Source organism: Oxyura jamaicensis, chromosome 5, assembly GCF_011077185.1.
Source record: "Oxyura jamaicensis isolate SHBP4307 breed ruddy duck chromosome 5, BPBGC_Ojam_1.0, whole genome shotgun sequence".
Lineage (NCBI taxonomy): Eukaryota > Metazoa > Chordata > Aves > Anseriformes > Anatidae > Oxyura > Oxyura jamaicensis.
This window is the reverse complement of record NC_048897.1, coordinates 54,509,115-54,536,351: the sequence shown is the minus strand read 5'-3', so window position 1 is coordinate 54,536,351 and position 27,237 is coordinate 54,509,115.

Genomic DNA, 27,237 nt, shown 5'->3' with positions numbered 1-27,237 from the left:
CAGGCAGCTGTAACAAAGTTAGCAACCCAAATTAATTATCCAAAATGAACATCAGCATTTAGGGCAAATATTATTTCATCAGCATTCAGCGTCACATCTCCAGACTAAAAAGGGAAAGGAAGTAGAGAACTATTAGCCGATTAGCTAAAAAATGAGCTAAGGAAACAGATATGCATTGTTCTATCTTACTTTAGTTTCTTTTTTCCCTTGGAGTGAAATTAATTTCTTTACAGATTATCAGTACAAATCCCATATAAGTGGCACTGAATTTCATATGCCACCTTAACCGTATGGGCAGAAAAGCAGACAGCAAGTGGATAGTTCACCAGACATTACAAGTTTGTTACATGGAGGACTAATAATTTTGCACTGCTGATTATAGACTTTGCAGGTGGATCACATTAAATATTTCTACTTCATGTATTTCCATTTGGCACCCTAACTGGCCCTTAAAAGAAAGCTGTTCCAGGTAAGGAACTGTCATCCTGTGACATCCTCTAATAAAACCTCTGAGCTCAGCTCAAATCACAGATGCACACTTGTGCCCATCATGCAAATACAGCCCAAGCTCTTGTAGGCCTTGGGTCCTGTCCTCTAGCCTGCTCTTCCCTGTCACTTCCCCAGACACTGTGCCCTTCCACACAACTTTTCTCTTGTGGGACATCCTACATCCTAGCAACGCTCTGAGCTCACAGTGCTCAAACACAGGGGGCACAGGGACTACATCCTCGCCAGGGAACCCTGCAGGGTGCGTTAGCTCACTGGCTCTACCTGTGCTGCATTACCTAACCAAGAACCTGATTCTTTGCGTCCTGTGTCCAGCAAGAGCTTTTACCAGCATTGCCACACAGACACTCACAATTAATTTCTGATGAAGTGAAATATAAAATTTTCACAGGAGAAAAAACTGGCATTACCATGCAAACATTTTTTTTTTTTTTTTTTTTTCCCCAGTTGGATGCAAAGTACAATCAAATATTTGTGTAATGACCTAAAACAGAATGATAAAATGATTTTTAACACAATAACCTACAGATAAAACAAGTGAAAATGTATTAAATTATGGATCTGTTATTTTTAAATGAACTGTTATTCTGCTATATAGTCCCACACTGCTACAGGGAATTAGTTCTTGACCATCTTTATCTCATGAATTCTCTTTTCATATGAAATGAAATTTTAAATTAATTGTCCAGAAGGCTAAAGTTGGGAGACTAATTTAAAAAAAATAAATCTCTGAGCATTTTATAACTCTCTTCCATATGTGGTTGTGTATTGACAGGATGAATTTTCCAGACTTTGTTCCTGTTTCCTGTGCTTTGATAAAAATCCAGGGATGCCCTATCCCTGGAAGTGTTCAAGGCCAGGTTGGATGGGACTTTGGGCAACATGGTGTAGTGGAAGGTGTCCCTGCCCATGGCAGTGGGTTGGAACCAGATGGTCTTTAAGGTCCCTTCCAGCCCAAATCATTCTATGATTCTATGATTTCTTGCAAAACTATAATAGAACATGTTGCCCTCAAAGACGGTTGCTGTGTTTAATCCTTGTGTTGTAAGACAATTGCAATTTCAGTGTATGATTAAGACATACAGCACTGTTTTTCTTTCACCCTTGTAAGCTTTATGCAATGTTCCTTACAAATTGTGGTTTAGCATCAAAAGCACTTGGCCTTTGCATGTGAAAACAACTTTTCACAAATGCCTTCTTGAAAAGCTTTGGTGACAGGGATGCCTATATTGATTTCTCTAGAGTTAATGAAGTTCATTGTGGTGACTGGCTCCAGGTTATTTCTGTGAGCTTCTGCAGGGCAAAGATACTGAGGCTTGGGAGTCGCTCCCACCTTGCTGTGTGTTCCCTGCACACAGGGCAGAGGAGGAATTCGCTCTGCACTTAACTGCACTCAGCTGGCAAGGAAGACACAAGCAAGAGTGTGGACAGCCAGAAGAAAGGCAACAAAACTGGAACAACAGGCCATTGTGGTAGAGGTGTGCAAAAAATAAATTAGTTCACAAAGGCAGCCTGGATGAAGGAAAGCTTCAGGCATTCATTAAAGTCAGTGGTTCAGCTTCAGCTCAGAAAACACCTCCCAGGTATAGGAATCATGGCAAAGGCCAGGGAAACCTCCTGTGTGACTGAGTTGGATACCACTGGATGCTCAGATCGAGGCCAGCCCTGCCATTTGATGGCATCCTGCCACGTTCTCCCAGACTGTTCCTCAGCAGTCCCCTTGCTCAGGAGGGCATCAGGCAGCTCCACTTGCCAGCAGCCAGCATCCAATGCTGTGCTTGCCTGTGCACAGCACACCTGCAGGGCCACAGCTTAGATCTACCTGTCCTCTAACTCGAATGGGTGTTCAAGCAAAAAAAAAATCCTCTGCCCATGCACAGCACTTCATACTCAATTAGTTTTATTGGCTCACATGTGTTTGGTTTGTACATGCCCTAGGACCTTTCCCACTGGTGTATACCTTGTGAAACCAGGTGCTGCTTCCCACAGCTCAGATTTCAATGCAATGGCTGCACAGCAAAATGATCATTGCAAATAGGGTATAAAAGGTATGCTGTGGCTTTTTAAAAGTCAAGACATGTGCTGTCTACCTTTGCCTTCATAGAAAGTTTCTTCCTACAGTGCACTGGACAAAACAGAAGGTTCAACCACAGAGTCCAAACTCTACTTTTTCCCAGAAAGCAGACTGCTCAGCTGAGGTGATTGCATACAAATATAAACAAACTGTTACACTCCCACAAGAAGCCATTACACTGGCATGTTGACTCAGTAATTTGCATAGGGTTGATTGTTTAGTAAACAAACTGTCTCCTGAGGGACTGGTAATTAATCTTTTACATCAAATCTGTTGATTAGTCTTTCAGGGACTGATGCTGGATGTTACAAGCAGGAGTGAATCAAGATATCACTTTCTTTGAAAATTAGGATTAAACATGACAATGAGCAATATTTTAAATACATTTTTTTAGCTTTGGAAGCATCATATGGCTTATTAAAAGATAAATTTATTTTTGATTCAAAATCAAAGTATTTTATAACTATTAGACATATATATATATATTGCTATATTTAACCCAGAAGTGGGATCCACCTACCGGCTGTTGCGTTTGTGAATGATTATAATTATGAAAATGCAAGAGGAGATGTACCCTTTGTGTGAGGATCCTTCATAGCTCTGGCTGCCTGCACAGATTATACATGTTTGTGCTGCTGTGGCATGGCTCAAAGCCTGCTGAGGCTGGCCACAAAGCTGGCGGCAGTGCTAGCCTCTGCACCAGGAGCTTTCCTGCTGCTGCCTGCACACTGAGGGGACATTGGTGTCCCTGCCCTGCTCCCTCCCACACTCTTCCATGGCATCATGTTGCCTGTGGCCCTGAGTCCAGATTTTCCAGTGCTTCAGAAGAGGTACACCTGGTCACCACTCTCTAACCCAGGCTGAGACCCAGGTTGGTCTGTGGACAGTGAGGTCATTCAAGCTGCTTTTATGAGAAAATGCTGCTGGGGAGGCCGCCTCTTCTTCTCAAGGAGGACACTTGAGGGCAGCAGACATGCTGTGGGTGACATGCAGCCCTGCACAGCCACGTGCACGGCCCCTGCCAGCCTCTCAGCTGAACAGGAGCAGCAGCACATACACACAGTAGCACAGGCTCTGCTTATCTGGGACCAAACAGTGCTTCGGGGGCACAGCAGCACTGGTGTCCTCACCGCCAGACTTCTGCAAACTGGATTCTATAGCACCTAGAATAGTTTATGCTGGTGTTCAAAGGAATGCCCTTAGGGTTCAGTGGCTCTGCTGGGCCAGATCCATCCTGCAAGTAGAAATACCAGATGATGAGCAGTGGCAGAACTACTGCATCACTCAGGCAAGAGGTAGAGGTGCTCCATGGGGAAGAAAGGAAGGAATTTATTGCTGACTTGTATTCTAAATCAGAGATGTAAAGACAGCAGGTTGCAACACTGTTATGGCAGGATGTGGAGCCATTGTGACATCAGCAGGTGTGCCTTCACCTAGTCCTTTTTAGCACAGCATGATTCTTTGAAGGCAGAAGACTTCTATACCCAATTGCCTCTAATGGGGATTGCTTTAGACAGCCAGCTGGTAGTGTTGGCTACCAGGTGTGAGCATAGACAAGGTTACTGTGTTCAGGAGAGGAAGGGGCAGGACAGGCTCTGTGGGAGGCAGTGGCATGGCCAGCCTTTGCACCTGGTGGGCTGGCCCAGCTCCCCCAGCATGGCAGATCAGCAGGGTCTGTGCCCAGCTGCGTGCACAGCTTCTCTGGACAGGGTGGAGGGGAAGCACACAGCAAGGCATGCTCAGCCCCAGGGCTCCCACAGGGTGCCACACACCACCCCCATGGAGCCCAATGTTTGTGGTGTTCAGCAGATGACACAGCTGAGATCTGCTATACAGCAACCCAAGGGCATGACAGATGATCTCAGGCTAGCTTGCTGCAAACATCCCTCTGCCAGGCTGTGACATTCCTGTGTAGCATGACCTGTCCTCGAGGTACTGCTCTGTTCCTGCTTTGATGTCTCTGGCTGCCACAGTCTAGTGCAGGCCCCTCCATGTGCTGCTCCAGGGAGCTCCTGCATACTGAGGGTTATTGGCAGTGCATGAGTACAGCCTGCTTCTCCTCTACCTTGTCTATATGAAGAGGATTATATCATGAAACCATGTGTAATAATGAGATGAATCTGATATAAGAGCTCCTTGGGTGACCAGAGAAATCCTATCTGTACCATGACTACAGGAGAAAAGGAGAAAAATCTGCTGCACATGTACTAATACAGGTAAAACACAGTACAACCAGAGAGTGCAGACGTACCTTTAAATTGTTATTTACCAGTTTCAGATCACACACTTCTGATCACTTCACATTTTCAGCAAGTCCCCGTGTGATGAACAGCTGGAGATATGGTTTTTCTTGGGGCAAGCACCAACGTTCCTCTGAGACCATAGTGGTATGTTGATACCTGGAAACCCACTGCACTTTGCCATATTCAGGAGCTCAGGAGGAAATTGCTCCTAGCTTGTCACCTACTGTGCCAAGACCTCTGATAGACTCTATCCTCTTCTGTTTCTATCAGGAGACTCTGGTACTACATCATTTGCCCACTATATCACCTGCCAATATAGCTGCTTATAATGATAAAAGGAAGTTGAAATCAGGTGGGTTTTTAATTGTCTTTGCTAAGAGAAAGACAAACCCTCAGAATACTGGTTAAAACACCTGGAATATCTTTGCCTGAAATTAGAATAACATACAGCGCTTTTTTTTTTTTTTTTTTTTTAAAAAAAAAGTGCATAAATATTTTTTAGAAAAAAAAAATAGAATAATACACAGTGCTTTTTTCTTTTTTTTTTTTTTTTTTTTTTTTTTTAAAAAAAAAAAAGGTGCATAAATATTTCTTACAAAACTAATCCTCAGAGGTTACAGAAACAGGGTTATATACAAAACAGTTTTCTTTTTAGTTTGGTTTTAAAATGTAAAGAAAATATCTCTGCATGCAGTTAGGAAAACACCTTTGCCAGGTGTTTCTTTTTGTATTACTAAAATATGAACGGTGATGTTCTGGACTAATGGAAATCAGGGGAAAATCTGTAACAAACCTTTTCAGTACTGCTGGAGTTTTCCACCTGAACAAGGCCCTGCAAGCTCAGAGGTCTGTATGCAGTATCATTGTCTAGCTGCTCAAATGCAATCATTAAAGGATGTCTCAAAGATACCAACATTGTCTTCCTAAATTCCAGCCCTGTTGTATATTTAAACCTTGGCAATTAGGGAAAAAAAAAGTAATCTTAATTTGAAGTATTTTAAGACGCCTCATTAGTTTCAATATTCATTTCTTCATCTTCTCTTCTCAATCACATTTCCATTTCAAATGATTTATCTCAGTTAATTGTGATCAATTATATATTTTTATATTTTGCTAACAACAAGTATGATGTTCATGGCCCGGCTAGAACACTTGAAGGTCGTTGCAGTATGCAAGTGACCCTGTGACAGACTATCCTGGAGTGTACAGCCTGCACAAGGGAAACTACTTGTGGAAATGCACAAACTTCTCCTAAAATCTCTATAAAAGATAGGCTATTTTTAATCTTTCACTTTCATGATTTTCCTGTATTTGAAACAGCCCTCACAAAAGCAAGGGCTCTTCTAGCTGAAACAGTCACTGAAGACATCTATGCAGCCATGATAATGAAAAGACTGTATCTTCTTTAGATCAGCAAAGCTCAGTGTGCCAAGTGGTTCACCAGACTTGTGCAGGTGGAGCTTTCATTTTTAGTTCCTTTGCTAGTCTTTGTTTTTATATCACAGATGATTGATCCCTGAGTGCCAACTAAACATGGTGCCATGTCTCATGACCAAGGTTGTACCACCAGGAGAACCACCCTACAGCAGGACAACAGTCATTCCAAGGTCTGTAATTGTGTTTGCTGCAGCAAACTCTGCAGAGACTCTGGGGAAACCACGAGCATATTGCACTCAAAATAACAATCCACCAGCCTTATTCCTCCTAGGGAAGAACTATCTGTGATGTGGAGGAGATTGGGAGAGAGATCAAAAGTCTGGCAACTTCAGCAGCAGCAGCTGCAGCAGAATCCATGTGAATTGCAGCTGATTTCTAGTGCCTCCTGCTGATGTCATTGACCATCACCTGGCTATGAGCAGTTAGAATCATTAAGGCTGGAAAAGACCTGCAAGATCAGATGGTCCAACTGTCACCCTACCAACAATATCACCCAATAAAGCATGTCCCTAAGTACAATGTTTCCTTGAACACCCCCAGGGATAGTGACTCCACCACTTCCCTGGGCAACCTGTTCCAATGCCTGACTGCTCTTTCTGAGAAGAAATGTCTCCTAATTTCTAACCTGAACCTCCCCTGGCACAATTTGAGGCCATGCCCTCTAGTCCTATCATTAGTTAACTGTGAGAAGAAGCCAACCCCCAACTCCCCCCAGCTTCTTTTCAGGTAGTTGTAGAGAGCGATAAGGTCTCCCCTGAGCCTCCTCTTCTCCAGACTGAACCCAAGTTCCCTCAGCCACTCCTCACAGGATTTGTGCTCCAGGCTCTTCACAAGCTTCGTAGTCATCTGAACATGCTTCTGTGGTGGTACTGCATTTTGTAATGTAGAAAAATTATTAATTTCTGCATTCGTGCAATAATATCCTTTCCAAGACATCCCTTTTCAGGCTGATGATTCTCAGCTTGTTCCTTTGGTTTTTAGAAGCCATTAAAGATGTTTGATCATCTTTGTTGCCTTCCTATAAAACTTTTCAGCTCAATACGTTTTTTGACATAGGAGATGAGCTATACATGGTATTGTATATGCATGAATGTATATGTAGTGATATGATTAGTACGAAAATGTATTAAAAAAAAAAAAAAAAAGAAATGGACTTTGCAACAAAAAGCTCCTTAGGCATGGGTATCTTACTGACTGAAATATCTCTGAAGTATATGTTAGTAAATTATGTAATGAACATCACACGTATCATGCTCTCCAATTGTCAAATACTCTATTTGTTTAACTTGAAAATAATCATTTTAGATACATTTGATAGCAGAGCTACAAAAGCCTCTGTTTTCATAGAATCACAGAATCATAGAATGGTTTGGGATGGAAGGGAACTTTAAAAGTCATCTAGTCCAGCCCCCCTGCCATAGGCAGTAACATCTCCCACTCAGTCAGGTTTCCTAAAGCCCCATCCAAACTGGCCTTGAACACTTCCAATGATAGGGGATCCATAACTTCTCTGTGCAACCTGTTCCAGCGACTTACCACCCTCATCATGAAGAATTTCTTCATTATATCTAATCTAAATCTACCCAGCTCTATGCTGGTCATTTTTGTTCAGAAGGCTACTGTGAGAATCAGTATCAAAAACTTTGTTGAAATCCAGGAATATTACACCAACTGGCTTCCCTTGGTCAACTAGCTGGGCAATCTTGTCACAAAAGGAAATTTAGTTCATTAAACAGGACTTTCCCTTCATGAATCTGTGTTGGCTGTGACTAATGACTGTGTTGTCTCTCATGTGTTTTTCAACAACTCCCAGAACAAACTTCTCCATAATTTTACCAGGCTCTGAAGTGAGACCAACAGGCCTGTAATTAGCAGGGTCTTTTTTCTTACTCCTCTTCTTGAAAACTGGGACATTTGCCAGCTTCTAGCCAGCTCCAGATTCCCAAGACCACTGAAAAATAATTGAGAGATCTCACAATGACATCAGCCAGTTCTTTCAGTACCTGTTTTAAAATACTTGTAGAATTATTTGTGCCTCCAACATTAAAAGGAATCCCATAATTGTACACTAACCCAGCATAATTAGCATGCAAGTGCCATGATAATACAGTATAATTATGTTTGTCAGGAGAAAAGGGACTGCCACAGTATGACTGAGAGGCCTCACAGCAGCACAAGTGAGAACCAGCACAGTTCCTGCTTGAGCTGCCCAATATCACATCTGCAGAAGTGTACTTTTCAGTGACTCCAGAGTTTACAAATGTGAAGTCTTTGGGGCAAAATGCCACAGCATTAGACATCCTAGAGGTGATTCAGTGAGCTGGCACAGACCAGTCAGCCTCCCCATAGTTGTGCTCTGGGGCTGTACCTTCCCTAGGGGCTTAGGTGCCAAGGAATGTCCTATTGCAAGAAAAAAACTTCTGTGTGTTTTAAGACACCAGGTTTTATCAACAGAGAAAGGAATTTCCTGACTAATCTTTGCTGAAGGAAGCTATGTTTAAGTCCCACTTCAGACATCTCTATCACCTTTCTGCATCAAATCCTTAGCCCTTGCTGTGCTGAGCAGGGCTACACCAACAGCCTCTTCAATACATCCTGAAGCACAGCTCTGGAGTGGCTATCACTCCTCATAGCTGAGATACCCACTGTATCTGCTGGCATAGGACACTATTGGCCAAGAGCCAGATGATACGTAGGACATGATGGAACTTGTTGATGCTCAGGACATCAGGAGCAGAAGATGAAAGTGTATCTGGTGCTGACTCCTGATACAAGGAGCAGAGCAAGTCCCAAATCAAACAGAAATAAGCACACTCTCTGCACCGATGGCTTTCAAATACTTACACACATTTGTGCCTTCTCCCATTGAGTTTCACAGTGGAAGGAGAGCTGTACATCTGCTGTCTCTGGTACCCTTATGGGATAGATAGACAGAGCCTGACCCAGCTGGCTGTTACCAAAGGAAAAGCATGCCTGTCTGCTGATTATTTCAGCTGGAAGAGTTCTGCTTATAAATGAGATTTAGGTGCAAACTCAAAATGAAAAGTTGCAGAAATAAATGAACAAACAAACAAGCAAATGATGACCCACAAAGTAGCAGTGAAAATTTGTAAAGCTAGGTAGCTCTGTTCACGAAATGCAGGCCACTTTTCTGCTGGTGACAATTAAATCATACCGGCATATCAAAGATGCTTAAGAAATCCTCTATGTAAAGGGCATTACTACCAAAAAAAAAAAAAAAAAAAAAAAAAAAGGTGAAACTGCAAACTGAATTAACCCCTATAACAAAAAATCTTGTAATAGAGGAATATATATTTTTCCATGTTAATTTTGGTTGGAAAATAACATTGCATAATTAAAGAATCTACATGTGACAGGAATTCAATGAGAAACAATTGGACAATACAGATGGTCAGTGCTAAATTCTTATAGTCATTTTAATTTCTATCATGTCAGTCAAAGAATCCATGTGCAACTACTTAACAGTAGTAATTATTTTTTCCTCGTTTACTTATAACAAAAAATGAGGAGGTAAGTATCACTGAATTTAGTGGAGACTGGAACAAGGACATACACATTCAAAATATTTTCTTTGATCCTCTCTCTAGCCATCACAGAGCTTCAGGGAAGCATTCTTTCCAGGCACTCATTCCTTCCTCACTTGCACTCACACTTGTTTCTTCCCCAGTGGCTGGGGAATGCCATTGCATTTTGTCTGGTTTCATTTTGGCATCCCAAGTTTCTTTACACAATATTCACTGTTTCAGCCTATATCAAATGATAAATTTCCTAGCTTCAATAAGCTGCCTTTTGTTTGAGAATCCTGTTGCATTTGTTTAGATGCATTTGTTTGGTGCTGCTATGAATTTCTATTCCCCGAAGTTACCGGATATTAAAATAAAAACGTAGGTTTGTTCAGTGGAAGGAAGTTGTACAGAGAAATATGGAAAGGCATTGAATCCAAATGACCTGGCCTATTATTTTTTTCTAAAATATTTTTTGTAAAATATATGAATTTGGTGAATTCATACATTCTCTTTTTCAATGAAAACCTGAGGTTTCACTGAACAATACAATTATTTGTGCAAAACAATGGAAACCCTGAAGTCTTATAACCAAAACCTGAGATAAACCTCTCCAAAGCAATGATACAGCACATTTACTCTGGAGTAACAGCTCTCTGCTTGGCTGGTGCCTCCTGTAGCCAGGTGATGAGGACCTCTGGCAGCAAGGAAGTTATTCTGGGGCATGTCTGTACTGGAGGTACATAGCTGGGTGTTGGACACTTCATGCTCCTTGGGCTACCACAGAGCAACAAATACTGTTCTGCCTTCCCGTTCAGCCTGGCAAGTCAGGCTGCATAACACAAACACTGTCACCTGCTTTGAGACACAGAAGAACAAGATAAACAGTAAAAACAGAATTAAAACATAGAGAATGGCTGTAGATAGTTTAGACTGAAAGTTTTGGGGTATACCCTTAAGTGTACACACTGTGTTTCATGCCCTCTGAAAGTTCCAGCTTTGTACTCAAATAAATAACTTCTTTATGAGGCTTGAGAGTTGAATTGCAAACTTTCTGGCACTTTAGTCAAGAGCATCAAGGTGAGAATGAACTCTTCTATAATCAACACTTAGTTTATTTACCTGTGTCTCCTATTTTTCCAATAAATTCTTTCACCAAGCTCTTAAGAGACTAACTAGAGTGTACTTGCACACAAGCATCAGAGATTTTTCAGACAGACAATTGTTTAAGGCTGTAACTATATAAACAGTTCTTGGTAAAATAACTTGTTACTTAGATTCCTAAGATCTTCCTCCAAGTAACTGTGTTCACTACATTGATATTGTGTACACCCTGAAGGAACAGAAAAAAGAATAAGGAACCCATGATGCTTGAATATATTCCTTTTGACTTACACCTAGTTTCATTGTCCTGTTTACACTGTAAGAAGAAAATATTTAATAGTTTTATCATAGATTATAATTTTCCTACTTAATATAAATGAAGAGCTATTTTTAACAGACTTTCTCCTCTTATTTGATTAACTCAAAAGATCATTTTAACTTATTCAAAATGAAAGCTTAAAATGTATAATGAGGCTGAAAACCAGTCTCAGTCAGGTATTGTTTGGAAATTTAACAGGGCAAGTACTGCTTTCCATATTTTTTTTCTATATATTAAGGGCCAATGACAGTAAAGTTTATTTGTTTGAGTAATTAGTCATTCAAGAAGCCATACTGATTCAAGATAGTTTTCTTAGCTGACCTCACTGGGGCTATTTGCCTGAGTCATAGGATCTTCTTTTTATTCTGATGCTTACAATTTCATATTTCTATTATTATTATTGCTAATACTCTCATGGAATACTTTATTATTATTATTATTATTATTATTATTATTATGGACATGAATCAGAACTCTAAAGATCCACAGCTTAGATGTAAGAAAAGTTATATATAATGCTAGCTGAGAGATAATATTTCTAAAATGGAGGATGAGACTGTGTTCTACCAACATCCTTCAAAGAATAATGTAATAGCACCATCTTTGTTAAAGGTATCAGAGGGACTGTGTCTTTTGAAGACTCAATGCCAGATTTTTGGTACTACTCATCAGCAGTAGCTACGTAAACAGAGATAAGATGCTTCCTTATCAGACTGCCATTCTTGTGAGAATGAAAGATGATTTATGCAGTAGAGGACCTCTGGTTCAGTAAGACAAAAGTCACCTCTCTCTGGAACAAAGTGGAAGACTATGACATGCTGAAGTCTGACTGCATTCATAATTTTCCAGCCACTTGACAGTTTTTCAAAATAAATTCAGAATGATTCTTTTTATTAGGGGTAAAGTGTATTTCATGACATTCTTCTTTCAGCTCTCAAAAGAACAAATGACTGGGACAGAAACACAGATAAAGTTTCAGTAAGAACTGAAGTTTAGACCAGAACTGAAAATGCTTGTTCTCATTCATTAAGAACATCCCTGGTGTATTTGCTGAAGTAAAATAATTCTTCAGGATGAAGTGTATGCAGCAGACAGGATTTAAGACATATCACAGAAACAGAGTATCATAGCATCATAGAATGGTTTGGCTTGGAAAGGAACTTAAAGATCATCTAATTTCAGCACATGCCCTGCCATGGGTAGTAACACCTCCCACTAGACCACGTTGCCCAAAGCCCCATCCAACTTGGCCTTAAACACTTTCAGGGCGGGGGTATCCACAACTTCTCTAGGCAACCTGTGCTAGTGTCTCACCACCCTCAGGGTGAAGCATTTCTTCCTTGTATCTAATTTACCCTCATTCAGTTTAAAACCATTACCCCTTGTCCTGTCACTACAATCCCTGACAGAGTCCCTCCCCATCTGTCCTGTAGGTCCCCTTTAAGTACTGGAAGTTCACTATAAGGTCTCCTCAGAGTCTTCTCTTCTCTATGCTAAACATCTCAAATTTTCTCAACCTTTCTTCATCGGAGAAGTACTCCAGCCCCTTGACCATCTTTGTGGCCCTACTCTGGACCCACTCTAACAGGTCTGTGTCTTTCATATGCTGCATACCCCAAAGCTGAGCACAGGGCTCCAGGCGGGGTTTCACAAAAGTAGAGAAGAGGGGGACAATCACCTCCCTCAGCATGCTGGCCACACTGAGCTTTTCATGCACCTGTACCCTGAAGTCCTTCCCTGCAGAGCTGCTCTCTGGTCACTTATTGTCCAGCCTCTATTCATGTTAGGGATTGCCCTGACCCAGAAGCAGGACCTTGTACTTGGCCTTGTTGAACCATGTTGTTCATACAGGCCCACCTCTCAAACTGTCAAGGTAGGTGCCTCTGGATGCCATCCCTTTCCATCAGCCTGTCAGCTGTGCCACTCAGCTTGCCTCATCTGCAAACTCGCTGAGCATGCACTCAACCCCACTCTCTATGTCACTGACAAAGATGTTAAATAGTACTGGTCCCAATACCAGCCCTTGAGGGACACTAACATTGATTTGCACTTGGACATCAAGCCATTGGCTGCAACTCTTTGACCACAACCATCCAGACAATTCCTTATCCACTGAGTGGTCCATCTGTTAAATCTAAGACGTCCCAATTTGGAGACAAGGATGTTGTGTGGGACAAGGTCAAATATTTTGCACAATTCCAGGTAGATGACATCAGTTGCTTTTCCCTTATCCATGAATGCTGTATCCCTGTCATAGAAGGCCTTCCAGCATGGTGAAGTTGGACTTCTGCAGTCTTTCCCTAGTGGGAGTAATCCCTGGGTGCAGGAGGGGTTGGTGTTTTACTAGGGCCCTGGGATACTGGGGCTGACGTGGGGAGCATCCTGTGGCCTCACCTCTGCAGGGCCACTCCTTGGCATGGTTTGGGGACAGTGTTGGAAGTCCTCAGCAAGAACTATTGGCACATCTGACAGTCCTTGAAACACAGGAGGCAGCCCTTCCTTCCTCACAATGAGCACCTCTGAGTTTCTGATCAAAAGCTTTGATCTGTTTCCCCTTCTTGGATAAAACTCATTGTCCATGATTGGTAAAATATGTACAAGCAAGATGAGATGAAAGAGCCTGAAAAGATATCTTCTAGTTCCCTACCAGGTAAATGTTTACTTAGCAGTCTATCAAAACAACTGACAGGGATGCTTTTGTTCTTTAGAGTCTTCTGAGTGTGAAATAACATCTGAAATATGATGATGTTTGAAATCCTAGCTAATCAAATGAATGATAGTTTTGCTGTTGATTCCAGGGGTGCTTAAATAGGTGTTCAGAAGCATAATTCCTAAGTAACATGCAAATTATAGTGACAATCATCAAGTTTAGGCTGATATGAAGCAAGGTTCTGATTCTCAGGGCTGCAAAGGGCATTTCTTTTCCAACTAGTGCTTCATTAAGAACTCAGAGGTATTCAAAGAAGAATAAGAGAACAATAAGCAAGCAAACAGTGAAAGTCTCTTCTGGGATATCTTCTCTTCTGCTTTGGCCAGTAAATTCCTTCTACTAAACCAGAAAGATACTCAGGAAGATACTTGGCAAATTATTCATTATGTTAAATCTGGGATAAGAGGACTAGTTCAAAATTCAAAACTTGACTATGAACATGGGTTGTGTGTTTACTGCAGAGATCCAGATATTAATTCTGTGGATGAGTCTGTAAGGAAACAGCCAAGTGTAATGAAGTTACCAGGCCCAGAAGGGAGCCTGGGCTGCCAGGCAGTCAGAGCCAAGAGAGAGTCATCCAGCTCTGGGTAAACCTCCTTGTCCATTCCCAGCGACATGGGACAGACTTGCTGTCCCTCCAGTTTTCCCCTTCTTCATGCCCCATCTCTGAAACTGTCTGTGTGTGGAGAAAAATGGATGATCTTGATCATGGTGTACCAGAAATCACTGAACTTGCTGTGCAAGATAATGGGGTTAGGGAGCCTGAGAAAGAAGGAACGTGTAAAGCTCATCCATGGAGGACCTGAGCCCTGGAGTTAGAGCTGCATCTTGTCATTCCTGCACACCTTGTGATAGCTCATCACTAAATCCTGAAATGGCACTGATAGCACTGCTTTGCTACGTAGTTGTTCTCTGTTTCCACTGAAAAGATTTTGGTTTCCGTTTCTATGTGTCTGATGTGTGGGACACTGAAGCAAGATGCTCTAAGGTATTAGGGACAATATTTAAAGAAGAAACCTAACATTTAACTCCATCACCTCTGTGAATGCCAAAAGCATTTCTGGATGTGATTGACACATCTCTTAAATCATCAGACTAACTGGGCATCATGCACTTTCTGCTTAGCAGAAACAGATAGGAGTTCACTCTGGGCATTATTTATGCTATGTAAATATTAAGAGGAGCAAATGATATTATTTACAGAATAATTTTGATTTAAAAAAGCTACCTAGAAATGGTTATGCTTTGGAAGGTGAAAAGTGCTGATCTGTGAATTATATTTATGGGAAGAAGATGTTCAAGCACAGTACAAGCCCTTGAGGTGTGCGTGCATCTCTTCAGAAGTCAGCTGGCTTGGGCCATACATCAAGTAACAGTTTTGTACTGAGATCAGATATGCTCGTTCTCATCACCTGTAATGCATTTATTTTGGAATGCCTGTATGTTGTCTCTGCATCACTGCAGTGCCGAGTGGGGCTGCCAAAGGTAGCAATGCTTGGCAGCAATGCTTGGTAGCCCAAGCTACCTTGGGCTTGTGTTTCGTTGCAATTGTCTTTATGAATGCTAAAGTACCCTGGGTAGATACTGCTTTGAGATTGATTCTTTGTATACAGATGAATAATAAAAATCCTTCAAAAGCTTGAAGTGAAGGCTTGCTAAGAAAGACACATGTAACATTATCAATAAAGTACACAGTACATTGTGATTATGACATGCAATGCATTCTAAATAATTTTATTTGGAATCAGCTATGAGAATTTAAAAAAACAAGTTCTTATTCTTCAGTGACTAATAAACATAAAATAATTGAATTTAAGAATGTAAGTACTGTCTTGTTTACAATCAAAAAATGGGTGTTATATCTAGATAAAATAAGTGTAATATCAATGACTGCATTTTGTATCTGTCATTGATTTTCTCTACATGGACCATTACTCCATCTCTCTCCCAGGAATTTATTTTAGCATTCCACATTCCTCTAAAGACATTTGAATCAGCTTTTAAGAGAAAGGGAAAAAATAGAGTCATTCCTCCTGCTTACTCCTCAAAATGTATTTTTCTTCATTTACCAACCAACCAAAAAAGTTTCCAAACAGAAAATGTTTCCAGAACAGAAAATATATTTCAGTTGTTATGTAGAGATATTTTAAATATGCTAGTAATAAACTCTGTTTTGTTGAAGACTGTATTATTGGGCTCAATATATCAAGTTATTTGTTGTTACAACTAGACGGTAACTGCACAACAACGTGAATAAAATAAACAACTAAAAGTCCCCACTCTGGATTCACCTCATTATAGAAAAGCTGTCCTGTAGGACAGAGGGAGAAGGTGCTGCTTCCTGTATCACCCTGTTTGGCCTTCACCTCAACTGCCTGTTGCCACTTCACCTTGAAACAGTCAAGCATTCATGTGACAAAACCCGACTACACATGCCTGGTAAAAAGCAGAGCAAATATCTGTGCCAGTGCATTCACCAGCTGAAACATCCAGATTATCCATGAACACAACTGCTTAGCACTACCCTCTGCCTCACCTTCATCTGGTGTCCACTGCACAGCTCCCAGCAGTGTGATGTGACTTGGCTCAGCGCACCTACAAGTGCCCATGCTCCTCTGTAGCTTGAATGTGTTGGTTTTTTTATTCCTTTTTCCCACAGGATTTAAGATCTGACTGGTACTGTCACAAAACACTTGCAAGAGCTGTCCTGTGGGTGACTTGACTTTCCAAGACACTCTTAACATTTGCATCACCTGATAGTTGAATATCTAATTTTGAATATACTGTTGCATCACAGACTGTACTTATTTTCAGAAGTTAATGTCCTACATCCGAACGATTCAGGTATCTTCTGTCTGGTTAAGCAGACAAAAGCTATTTCTTTTGTACAACACTTACAAGATTAAAATTAATGCAATTCCTCACAATAGGGTCTAATTTCAATTCCTGGTATGTAACAATAATTTAAAATAATGGTACGTTAGTTGCCAGCAATATGGGATAAAAACTGAAGAAATTCTCAGTCTCTGAAAATTTATTTGCTGTAAGTATATTTTTTTAAATCGCTAATTACCCAGCACCCTCCATTTTCCATACAGATAAAGTCCCTATTTCTCATCCCAACAAAATCATTTCAGAAAATAAATCAACTCTCCATTAATAAATAATTACGTTTTATCTGTCCATTGCCTAAAAACAATTGTAATTTGATGTTGCTAATTTGATGTCCTCTGAAGAGCAGTTCTTGAGGAGCTCTTGCAAAATCAGCCTTGTGATACATTTTCTGCCATGCTGGTGGTGGGAGAGGCCACCAGTGCTGCCACTGCTGGCAGGGACCCCTGGCCCAAACCGGTGCCAAGGGGCTGAGGGAAGCGAGAGGACAGAAACCCGACACTAAGTGCCTGGTCTCCATGCCTGAAGCCGGAGTGCAGAGAGGGACTGACCAGAAAGGGGGGGCTAGGGGGCAGTGACAACGCTGCCAAAGGTGGTGTAAGCCCTGGTCTGCAGCTGCCCTCCAGGACTCATCCTGGGGCTGGCCCCGGGTCAGGGTCAAAGACAGTGCCAAAGATGGTGCCAATGAGAGGCCTGGACGCATCGCAGAGACAAGGGAGGTGGAAATTACTGTTGTGGATCTATGGGCTGAACTTGAGAACAGTAATGTGGGCTGCATTCAGTAGAGGTTTAAATTGGCAAGCTCATGCTCTCATCAATGAATAGTAGGAATTTCTCCTAATAAGCTGGATCTTGTTAGCTGGAATTGACTGAGATGGGACAGGATGTGCCCTGATCACAGGGGACTGTGGATAACTCTGTAGCAAATGAGGTATAGGAATGAGTGAAGAGATTGTTCTCTGCTAAAAAAGGGTTGCCATTACACAGAAGTCAATTTGGAAGACTGGATAATTTTGTTCAACTGTGTCCAAAAAGATTCATTTAGATAGGAAGAGATGTCGAGGAGGATGACAAAGTGATAATCAAGTATGAAAAGCCACTCCTGTTGGAAGAAACTGCAGAAGTAATAAATAATACACTTTATTTGATAGCAAGCCAGAGGTTTCTCCTCTCCTGCTGTTCACTTCTTATTGCCAGCTGCATGCAGGCTTTGTCCTCCTCTCTCTCTCCCCACTGCTCTTTGCCTTGCTGTGTGCAACGGGGCTGTGAAGGGAACCACAGCGGCGGCCCCAGAGCACGACCAGTCTGGAAAGAACACTTGTGCTGATGGCCTCAGAACACTGCTCAGTACAGGGCCCATGGACACTTGTGCTTTCTTACTTAGGGGAGTGAAGAGCTACATGGCCAGAGTGGGAAAGACCTTTCAAGATGGCACATTTATTTATTTATTTATTTATTTATTATTATTATTATTATTGTGGTGCTGATTTCTGTGCAGAAATATCTTAATCATGCTGCATCACCCAAAGAGAGGCTGGCTTCATGGAACAGTTAGGTTACTGTTTGGGGATGGTCATGGAGGTAAATGCCAGGGAGAGAGAAGGTCTCCTTTTCTAACAGCCAATACATGGGCTTCTGAGCACATGGATATATGGGCATATTTAGGTTGTAATTTGGATGGCTTTTAATCAGGATTGCTCTAAGACTCAGGGAGGGTGTCATAAGACAGTTCTGGGGCCAGACCTTGCACTCACTCTTGCATGAGAAGATGACAGAATTGCACAGGTCTGTATGGTGGGAGTTTGTGCAATAGTGAGGGCTGGGGGCAATAGCCCACTCGGTCCTCAGTGATCCTGTGCTCTTGCAGATGAAGTAATATGTATGAGCAGGGTAGGAACAGTACTGATTGGTACAGATGTGTCTCCTATAACATTACCACACAGATTCATAAACATACACACATATGCATGCACACACAAATATACACATGTAAGTCCGTATATATGTGTGTGTGTGTGTCTTTAATATAACTGTCTGTAAATGGTGGAAACCTGCAGAGTGGGCTCACAGAGTGTTAAAGCAGATGTGCAACTGACTGAGTGACCACTCTCACCATTGACCTGGGCAGCAGCACCAATTTCCAAGTTACAAGTTTCATGAGCTTACTTATTTCACTTCATTAAAAAGATTGGTCATGTAGCTGCTCTAAGAGCCACAGGGCAAGCTTCAGGCATCAAGAATTCTGACCTAGAAAATATTTGATCAAGAAACAAAAAGGCAAACACAAAAGCAAACACTGAATCAATGGTGCAAGAATAATATATGAATATAAAAGCTTTAAATATATACTGCAACTTGCTTTCCATTTGACTGCCTCATTAAAATGTCTGGAATAATTTTGAAAATTTAAAAAATTGTGTCAATATAAAAGCATATACAAGTTTTTCTTCTTCTTTTGCTCTCACAAAGCTTGTTGTTTCAAGTTTCAGTTTGAAAAGATACCTAAGATGACTGTCAGGGAGAAGTGTATCCTTGGCTGTTTGACACCACCTGCCAGATGTTCCCAGCTGCTGGCAATGCAGTCCTGCAGCCTTCTGTAGCATCCTGCCAGCCCAACACAGGACAAAGCACTATCCCAGGAATGCAGGTGTAGTACACAGCTATGACATTGCTGTGAGGTCAGGCAACCAAAGCTGCTGTCTAGTACAGATGAGCAAGGTTAAAGCTGGTGAAGGCTTTTGAATCAGCTGATAACACAAGCTGTTATTTCAGAGGTCTAAACTTTAGAGCAAGGTGCCTAAAGAGAGGTGGGTGGCCGGCTTAAGGCTGGTTTTTCAAATGTGTGACCCTGATTTTCCTTCAATGAACATTGCTTGAGTTCTACTTTCATGCTCATGCCTCTGAATCTTTGGTCAAACACTTCCAGCATGCCAAAGAGAAGAAGATTTGCAACAGCTGAGGTGAAGCTGAGATTTTTATATCACACACTCAAAACCACTGAACTGGAAATTCAGAAGCCTCAGTATGAGACCTATCAATCCTTCTGTCCTTCAGGGAAACCTTGCAAGAGATATCTGATGCTAGGCTAATGTGGCATCTTGTCAAATACCAACCCATCATTGTCTAGGAATGTGATCTCTGTAGACAGAGAGCAGCCAGGGCACAGGCTTCTGGGGCTGGAAGCCTCTGCCTGCAAGTGGTGCCAGCCTCTGCACCACTGAATGCTCCTCTTCACTATGAGAAAGGAAAGGAAAGGAAAGAAAAAAGAAAAGAAAAGAAAAGAAAAAAGAAAAGAAAAGAAAAGAAAAGAAAAGAAAAGAAAAGAAAAGAAAAGAAAAGAAAAGAAAAGAAAAGAAAAGAAAAGAAAAGAAAAGAAAAGAAAAAAGAAAAGAAAAGAAAAGAAAAGGAGAGAAGCATACAAAATAAATGAACAGGCTGGGTCACAAATCTCCAAGAATATGGACTCCATCAAAAAATACTCCTCAGCATTAGCACTACAGATCACCATGACCCAGCTGTCTGCTGTGAACCTTGCACCTGACAGAAACATTTCATGATGGAACAAATGTCTCCGTCAGAAGCAGATCAACTTGAGCATCGCTTTGGTGCCAATCAGCATTACTGTGCATGGAGCAGGACGTGAACCTGTGCTGCAGTGGCAGGTACCTCCCATCATTGGATGAGTGGGGCAAGAGGTGAACCAGAGACAGACAGAAAGACGGGCTGTGACTGCTGGTTAACTTAACATTATGTGTGTCTCCTTCCTGTTTTTGCAGAGAAGAGCAAATAACTCCTCTAGGTTTCTTTACTTGCCTTTTCACATCTATGGTTAAGCAGATTTGTAAACTTGCTGACAGTTTGAAAAGTCATTTTCTGTGTTTAAACTGAATTAGTGAAGCTTTCCATTATCCTTTATGGGAGATCACCAAAGGTGAACCAAATGATGTGAGTTCCTTTACAGACCGTGCAGCAGCAAAGGCCATTGGAGGCAGAGGGTGGCTCAGTCCCAGTGTCCCTTACGGGCTCTCGAAGTTGTGTGCAGGAAGGAGTGCACCAAGAAGGCTGTTTCCACAGCTCTCCTTGCACCAGGGCTCAGACAGTAGGGTGCATGTGAGACAGCCAGGGGGATTGCTCTGCTCCTTCTGACTCTGTCCACTTCTGTGATATCACCCACCTAAATGCACAGCACTGGAGGAGGAGAGGACAGGTGAAGAAGCTGCAAAAGTCATGTAGATGAGAACATGGGTGAGGAACATCTCTTCTAGCAGTGACATGGTTTTGCTTTACAGACTAGCATTGTGGTTGTATGCCAGAGCTGAGAGTAAAAGCTCATACATCTCCTACAAGCAAAAGAGGCATTGTAGGTGGCTCTGGGGAAGACTGTAAAGGAGCTCTGAGCTCAGGAGCTGCATGGATGGAGCTTGGCTGAAGGAGAGGTGGATTCAGGATCAAAACCAGAGCCTCTGAGTGCAGGTAGAAAGGGTAATCCTGGCCAAGGGAAGACAGTAGGGAATTTAAGAGACTGTTGGCATGCTCATCCACATGCTTTGGAGACAAAAAGCGCCACAGTGAAGAAAGGGTGATGATCTTCTTGGGAGCTGATTTAGGACTCTGTATAAGCTACAGGTTTTGTATAGCAGAATTATAATGATTTTTTATTACTTTATTTATTTTGTAAAATATAGTAATATAATTTCCGCAGGTTGCATACTCACACTCAGGGGCAAGCACAGAGAACAATGTGCCAGTTTACAAAGCATAGAGAAAGAATGGCAGATAAAAAGGAAGTTTTTGTAGAGAAAATTGTCATTGCTGTAAGAACAGGAAGTTTCTTCACAGTATTCTAACAAGGTAGATCAGTTTCTGTAAAACATTCTGCATTGTCTCTGTCAGAAAAGACATTTTGTTTCCAACATACTGAGTTCTAATAATTCATCTTGCCAAACATTTGTTGGCAGGCAAGAAAGCAATTTCCAAGACTGCAACAATAATTTCTTTAACACTGCTGATGCTCATAACACAGATTTTAAAATTTTTTATACATGCATAGAAGATAAGTGGCATTCTCAAATGTCTGAGGTCTAATTTGCATTTATGCATTTCAAGAGGCAGCAAGAGAACTTATCAACTATGCAAACTTGAGGATCTGAAGGTTAAGGGATGGGTCCTACAGATCTGTAATAACCTAGTGACATAAAACACATTACATCCAGCATGTTCTTGGTTACCAGCTGCCTATTTCAGTTTTCTGTCTCCGCCTCCCATGAGTGGTCCCTGTCTTAGCAGCATCAACCAGTCTGAGCTGCAACTGCCTCATGAATAATAACTACAGGAAGGCCACAAGTCCTGTTTTGCAGTGTTTTGTTTGTTTGTTCTACTGTCAGGGTGGTTGAGCTCAGGCCATCCACAGAGGCTGTGGAGTCTGTCTTCAGAGATACTCAGCACATGACTGCACAGAGTTGAAGACAGTTGGCTCCAGATGGCCCTGCTCGAGCAGTGTTCAGAGCAAGTGACCGCCAGAGGTGACCCCAGCCTCAGCTGCACTGTGATTTGGATGCTTTGTGGAAGAGATCTTTGGATCTCTTTCGATCTCAAAGGATGCTTTGTGGAAAAAGATCTTGGTGGTGGTAATGAATACAGTTCTCACAAACTAGTATGGGGAAGAGGTCACTATGGCCAGTTCAGACTGAAGTGTAATCTGTACTATGAATTACCCAGCTGGCTGGGATAAAGGGGAAACTGTGTGAGCACTGGAATGAACTGGGAGCCATTGCCTGCAGGTTAATTCAGCTCTGTATGCAAAGTGCAGTATTTGTACCTGTCGCTTTCTGAATGCCTATGTGGAATATGGTACCTCTGAGCACAGGAAAGGACATGATGTAAAGGAAAGCTAAGCCCATAGCTTTTGCAAACACAAACCTTCATGAAGAAAAATGAAAGTTACTGCTACTGCCATGGCAGGAGACCAGCAGAAACCAAAGAATCTGAAATACAAGTAAAAGGCATAATAAGAATGTTAATGACATTCAAGACAAAAAGGGCACTGTCTTTTAGCACTCTTGACTATTAACCTCTGGCAGTGACTCTGAGGAAAAACAATTGCTATGCACCTCTTGAAGGCTCCAAAGGGAGACCAAACACCCCTCTGAAAGGAACGCTTCAGTCAAGCAAGCTACCTGGCACATGCACATATTAGAAGTGAAATTCTCTGGCTGAAGTTCATCAGAAAAATTGATTTAATGGTCCTCTTTGGTCTTAAAATCCATGTTCTTAAGAATAAAATGCAAAAGTGAACAAAGAGAGGTCTCTGTGGGATCTTGCATTATGCGTATCCTCCTTTGATGGTGGAACTCTGCAGACAAAATGTGGATGATAGTTCATTGACTGAGATTGTCTTTTATAGGTAAGAATGCAAAGAAAATGAATTGACAAGGTACAGACTACACTTTTCACACTCTTTCAAAACCCTTTGCCAGACTTCAGAATCATATTTTCATTCCTGAGACATAGAACAGCTTGGGTGATTTTTTTCCCCACTTCTGATTTCCTAACCTTTTCCATACAAGAAATTGAGATTATCCTTGTATACTGAATCAGAGTAAAAGCAAAAAAAAAAAAAAAAAAAAAAAAAAAAAAAAAAAAAAAAAAAAAAAGCCTGTGAAAGCTTTGCCAGTCAGTAACCTGTAGGTCCTTCCTAGCTTTCAAGCAATTGCTTTGGACAGAATTCTTAGCAGAAAATGGGGTAAAAATAGGGAAAATTTATTTCAGTACATAACAGCTGTCCCAGAATTCTTCCAAAACGGGCACAACAGGCTCCAGCATCTAAGAGCAGTTCTATCTTATAATTGTTTTTCTTCACTGCAGTTTTCCCCATTCTCTCTACTATCCAGGAAGCACTTTTTGAATAGTATCCTTATAGCTAAAGTATTCATTTTCAGGACACTATTTTCCTTTCATATTGTGAAAGTAAAAACAAACAAACAAACAAACAAACATGTATGCATAAACTTTATGCCAATACACTGAACTTTCATAAACTTGAATGTGCTGATGGAAGATAAATCTGTCTTTGCTTACTCGTCCATCATATGTGAGGAACTGTGAAATAGTTTCTTTCAATATATTTCTCAGAGAGAAATATTGTCACAAAAAGGGAGCAACTACAGAGCCAGTGGATTTGAGAGCTGAGACCCCCTGTGTACTGCTTTGCCAAAAAATCACACTATTTCCAATTCCAATGAATAGACCCCTGACTGCTAATTCAGGCATAGTGCTATTTGTCCCATTAAAGCACAAAATAGTAAAATCTACTGCAGAAAGGACGTGATGGCTAAGGACAGACATACTTTCATGCTATATAGACAGACATATACACAGGGCAGAAGTAATTTGGATCAAAATATTTTTCTTTAAGTAAGAAAGACACCTGTGGATTTTAGATTTGTTTCTACCCATAAGTTGTCTTTTTTTTATTATTTTTTAAAATTCAGATTCCTCACTCTAATTTCATAGCTCTCTAAGTCCAAAGACTTCTTACATATTTTGTTGGCAGGTGCTTTCTGTGCTTTAAGCTGTACAATCCTACGGGGCCTCCATTTGCAGTGCTGCAGCCTGATCGCTACTTGTACACCTTGCAGAAAACTTACAGGAGCCATCCATCAGTGTTCAACAAAGTGCTTCTCCAAAGCAATTTTGAATTCAAGAAAAACCTGTTACATGAAGAAGTGATGTGCAGACAATACTTATTTCTGATTTCAGCATTTATATTTTAAGAATATGAGTTAGGAGACCTGGTTTCATTTCAAGGTGTTTATTTGAGAAATGCCACCTGCCCATGTTCCCATGGAAGGGAAGCTTTGAGGAACCTGTGGGTGATGCTGAGGTAATGCCCCGGGTCCTGAGCTCTCTGTGGCCACCCAGCAGTGCCCAGGGTGGGTCCCACTGGGGTCCCATCCACTGCAGGCACCCACCCATCATGGGCTGAGGCAGATGAGAGCTCAGGTGCTGTGACATCCAGTTGGCCTTGGTGAAGTCAGTAATGAGGCAAGCACCCATGTTTTAAAAAGTTAGGAGATAAATCCCTCTATAATCATCTCTACTTGTTGACTGCTGATATTACTTTTTAAAGCATTGTTAGCTCTTGGTCCTGGTCCCAGTCTGTCATCTGAGAAACCACAAGTACAAAATTCATCGCTAAAGAAAGGAATTGCTAACCAACAATATGCAGCTGTGATGGATTTGCCCCTATTACTTATTTTCAAGAATTTCCAGGAAAATATATGTTACTGTCAGCAGGAAATTGAAATGTCTTTTTTTTTTTTTTTTTTTTTTTTTCCTTAGGATTGCATTTACTTTGAAGTAGTTAGTGTCAAATGATGATAAATGTCCTCTGAAAGTGGGAGAGACTTCTACTTGAATTGGACTTCTAGTAGAAAATTTATTTTTGTGTTTGAGCAACTTCTGAGCAGAGGCCAATGTGCTATCAGTGAGTTTGTATTGGTTTAACTTTGGGACTAATTCAAAAGGGAATTCTGGAGAACTTGCTGTAATTTGGGGGTCATTACACAAATACCTCTCCACGTAGTAATAATAGGACCACATGTTCATTAACTTTTGAACACTAAGTCAATATCATTGAAGGGTTTGGGCACCACAAGGTACATTGCATCATTTTCTAATTTGTATTACTGCTTACACTGTCATGACCATACAACTAAATTGTGTAAGTTTTGCATTGTTTTGGAAATCATCATGATTATTGACCTCTTCCCTTGTCAGTGGCAACTGCCATTTATAATTAAAAATACTTCTGTCCATTGATGATACCAAAGCAGGCATGACTTGATTATGCTTGCAGGGTGTCTTGTCCATACAGCCTTCCGTGCCTTCACCTGCTCAGAGAAAACAGGAGTATTATGCAGGCTGGCAGCCAGGAAGCTTCTTGGTGAAGTCCCAGAGGTCTTTTAGAAACATTGCCATTGTATCTCAGAATGCAAAATTAAGTAAATAAACTCTCTTGTGATCTGTCAAAAACCATGTTCTCTACATTTTCCTCCTCCTATTTTTGAGGTAAGAATACAGCCCTTTAGGAATTTAGCATGAATTACATTTTGAGAAGCACTTCTGAATCTTTAATGCTTCAGTGTCCCAGGAATTTGCTTTGTTCCCCTAAGTGCCTGTTGAGGTTTGCACCACAAGTGTTCCTGCCTTGCCCACGTGTAGTCACGTCCCTGGTGAGTCATGTCTCAAGGTGAGTGGGAATCATGGCCATAATCCAGCAAGACTCAGTGGAGTGGTCATGGGAAACACTGGCTCTGGAGACACAGAGCATCATTGCTCCAAAGCACAGTGATGCACAGGGATCTCACTGCAGATGTGGGATGCATAAGTTGCTATTCAATAAATGAGCAGAACACATTTTTCTTTATTTCATTTCTGTGAATTGTAGGTATACTCTGACAGCAGCTATGGCATTTTCCCTGGGTAAATGTGTGAAAGTAAATATCTCCTGGACTGGGCTGCCTGCTTAAGGTGTGTGAGGCAATTTTTGTGGTTTATGCCTGGTGGGTCTGGGGAGAAGGGAGGCTGTGGTGATCACCCATATCCCAGTGGTGGAGAAGATGTGGCCAGACACAGGTGCATTGTCCACAGTAGCACCCAGGGGGACACTTCACCTTGTCCTCTCTTCTCTCCTGCCCTCTCTGATCAGGCCCTGGCCCTGGGCAATAGCATCCTTTCATGTGATGTCATCAGGCACTGATGTAATAAACTTGACTAATGGTGTAAATGCATTCAAGTTGAAAGGTGACAAACCCATGTGTATAGTCAGCACCACCAGCTCTGTTATGCAGTTTTCTCTTATATTCTTATCAGAACAGAAACTCCCTGAAATTTTCCCTGTTTTTTTTTTTTTTTTTTTTTTTTTTCCTAGAGGGCAAATGTCAGTGTCAGTTAGAATCATCATAATACAAGTATTAATTGCAGATGCTTGTATGCCGAGGGCAGATGAATAAAAATGGATTTGTTGAGTGCTAGAAGCAGAAGTAACAGATGTGTAAATTACTTTTGAAATTTTTATACTACTTTAAAACAGAAATATTTATTTTAATATTTTCTGCATTGGCTGAATCAAAATGGATCAGATTTGGTGCAGAGCAGCGTGTCTCTGTGTGGGTGCTGGAGGTAAGGGCTGGTGAGAGACCTCTGACCACACAGCAGAGGCCTCAGCCCCCAGACCATCGCTGCACAGCACCTGCCTGCCCTCCCACATCCCTGCCAGGCAATGGCTGCTCACCAGGAAAGGAGTCACTCTGGGGTGCCCATGGGGGTCTGCACAGGGCAGGGCTCTGGTGAGCCCTGGCTGTACACTGTAGGCTCATCCCGGGGGTCTGGTACCTGCCACAAGCCGTGGGGCAGATGGCATGGCC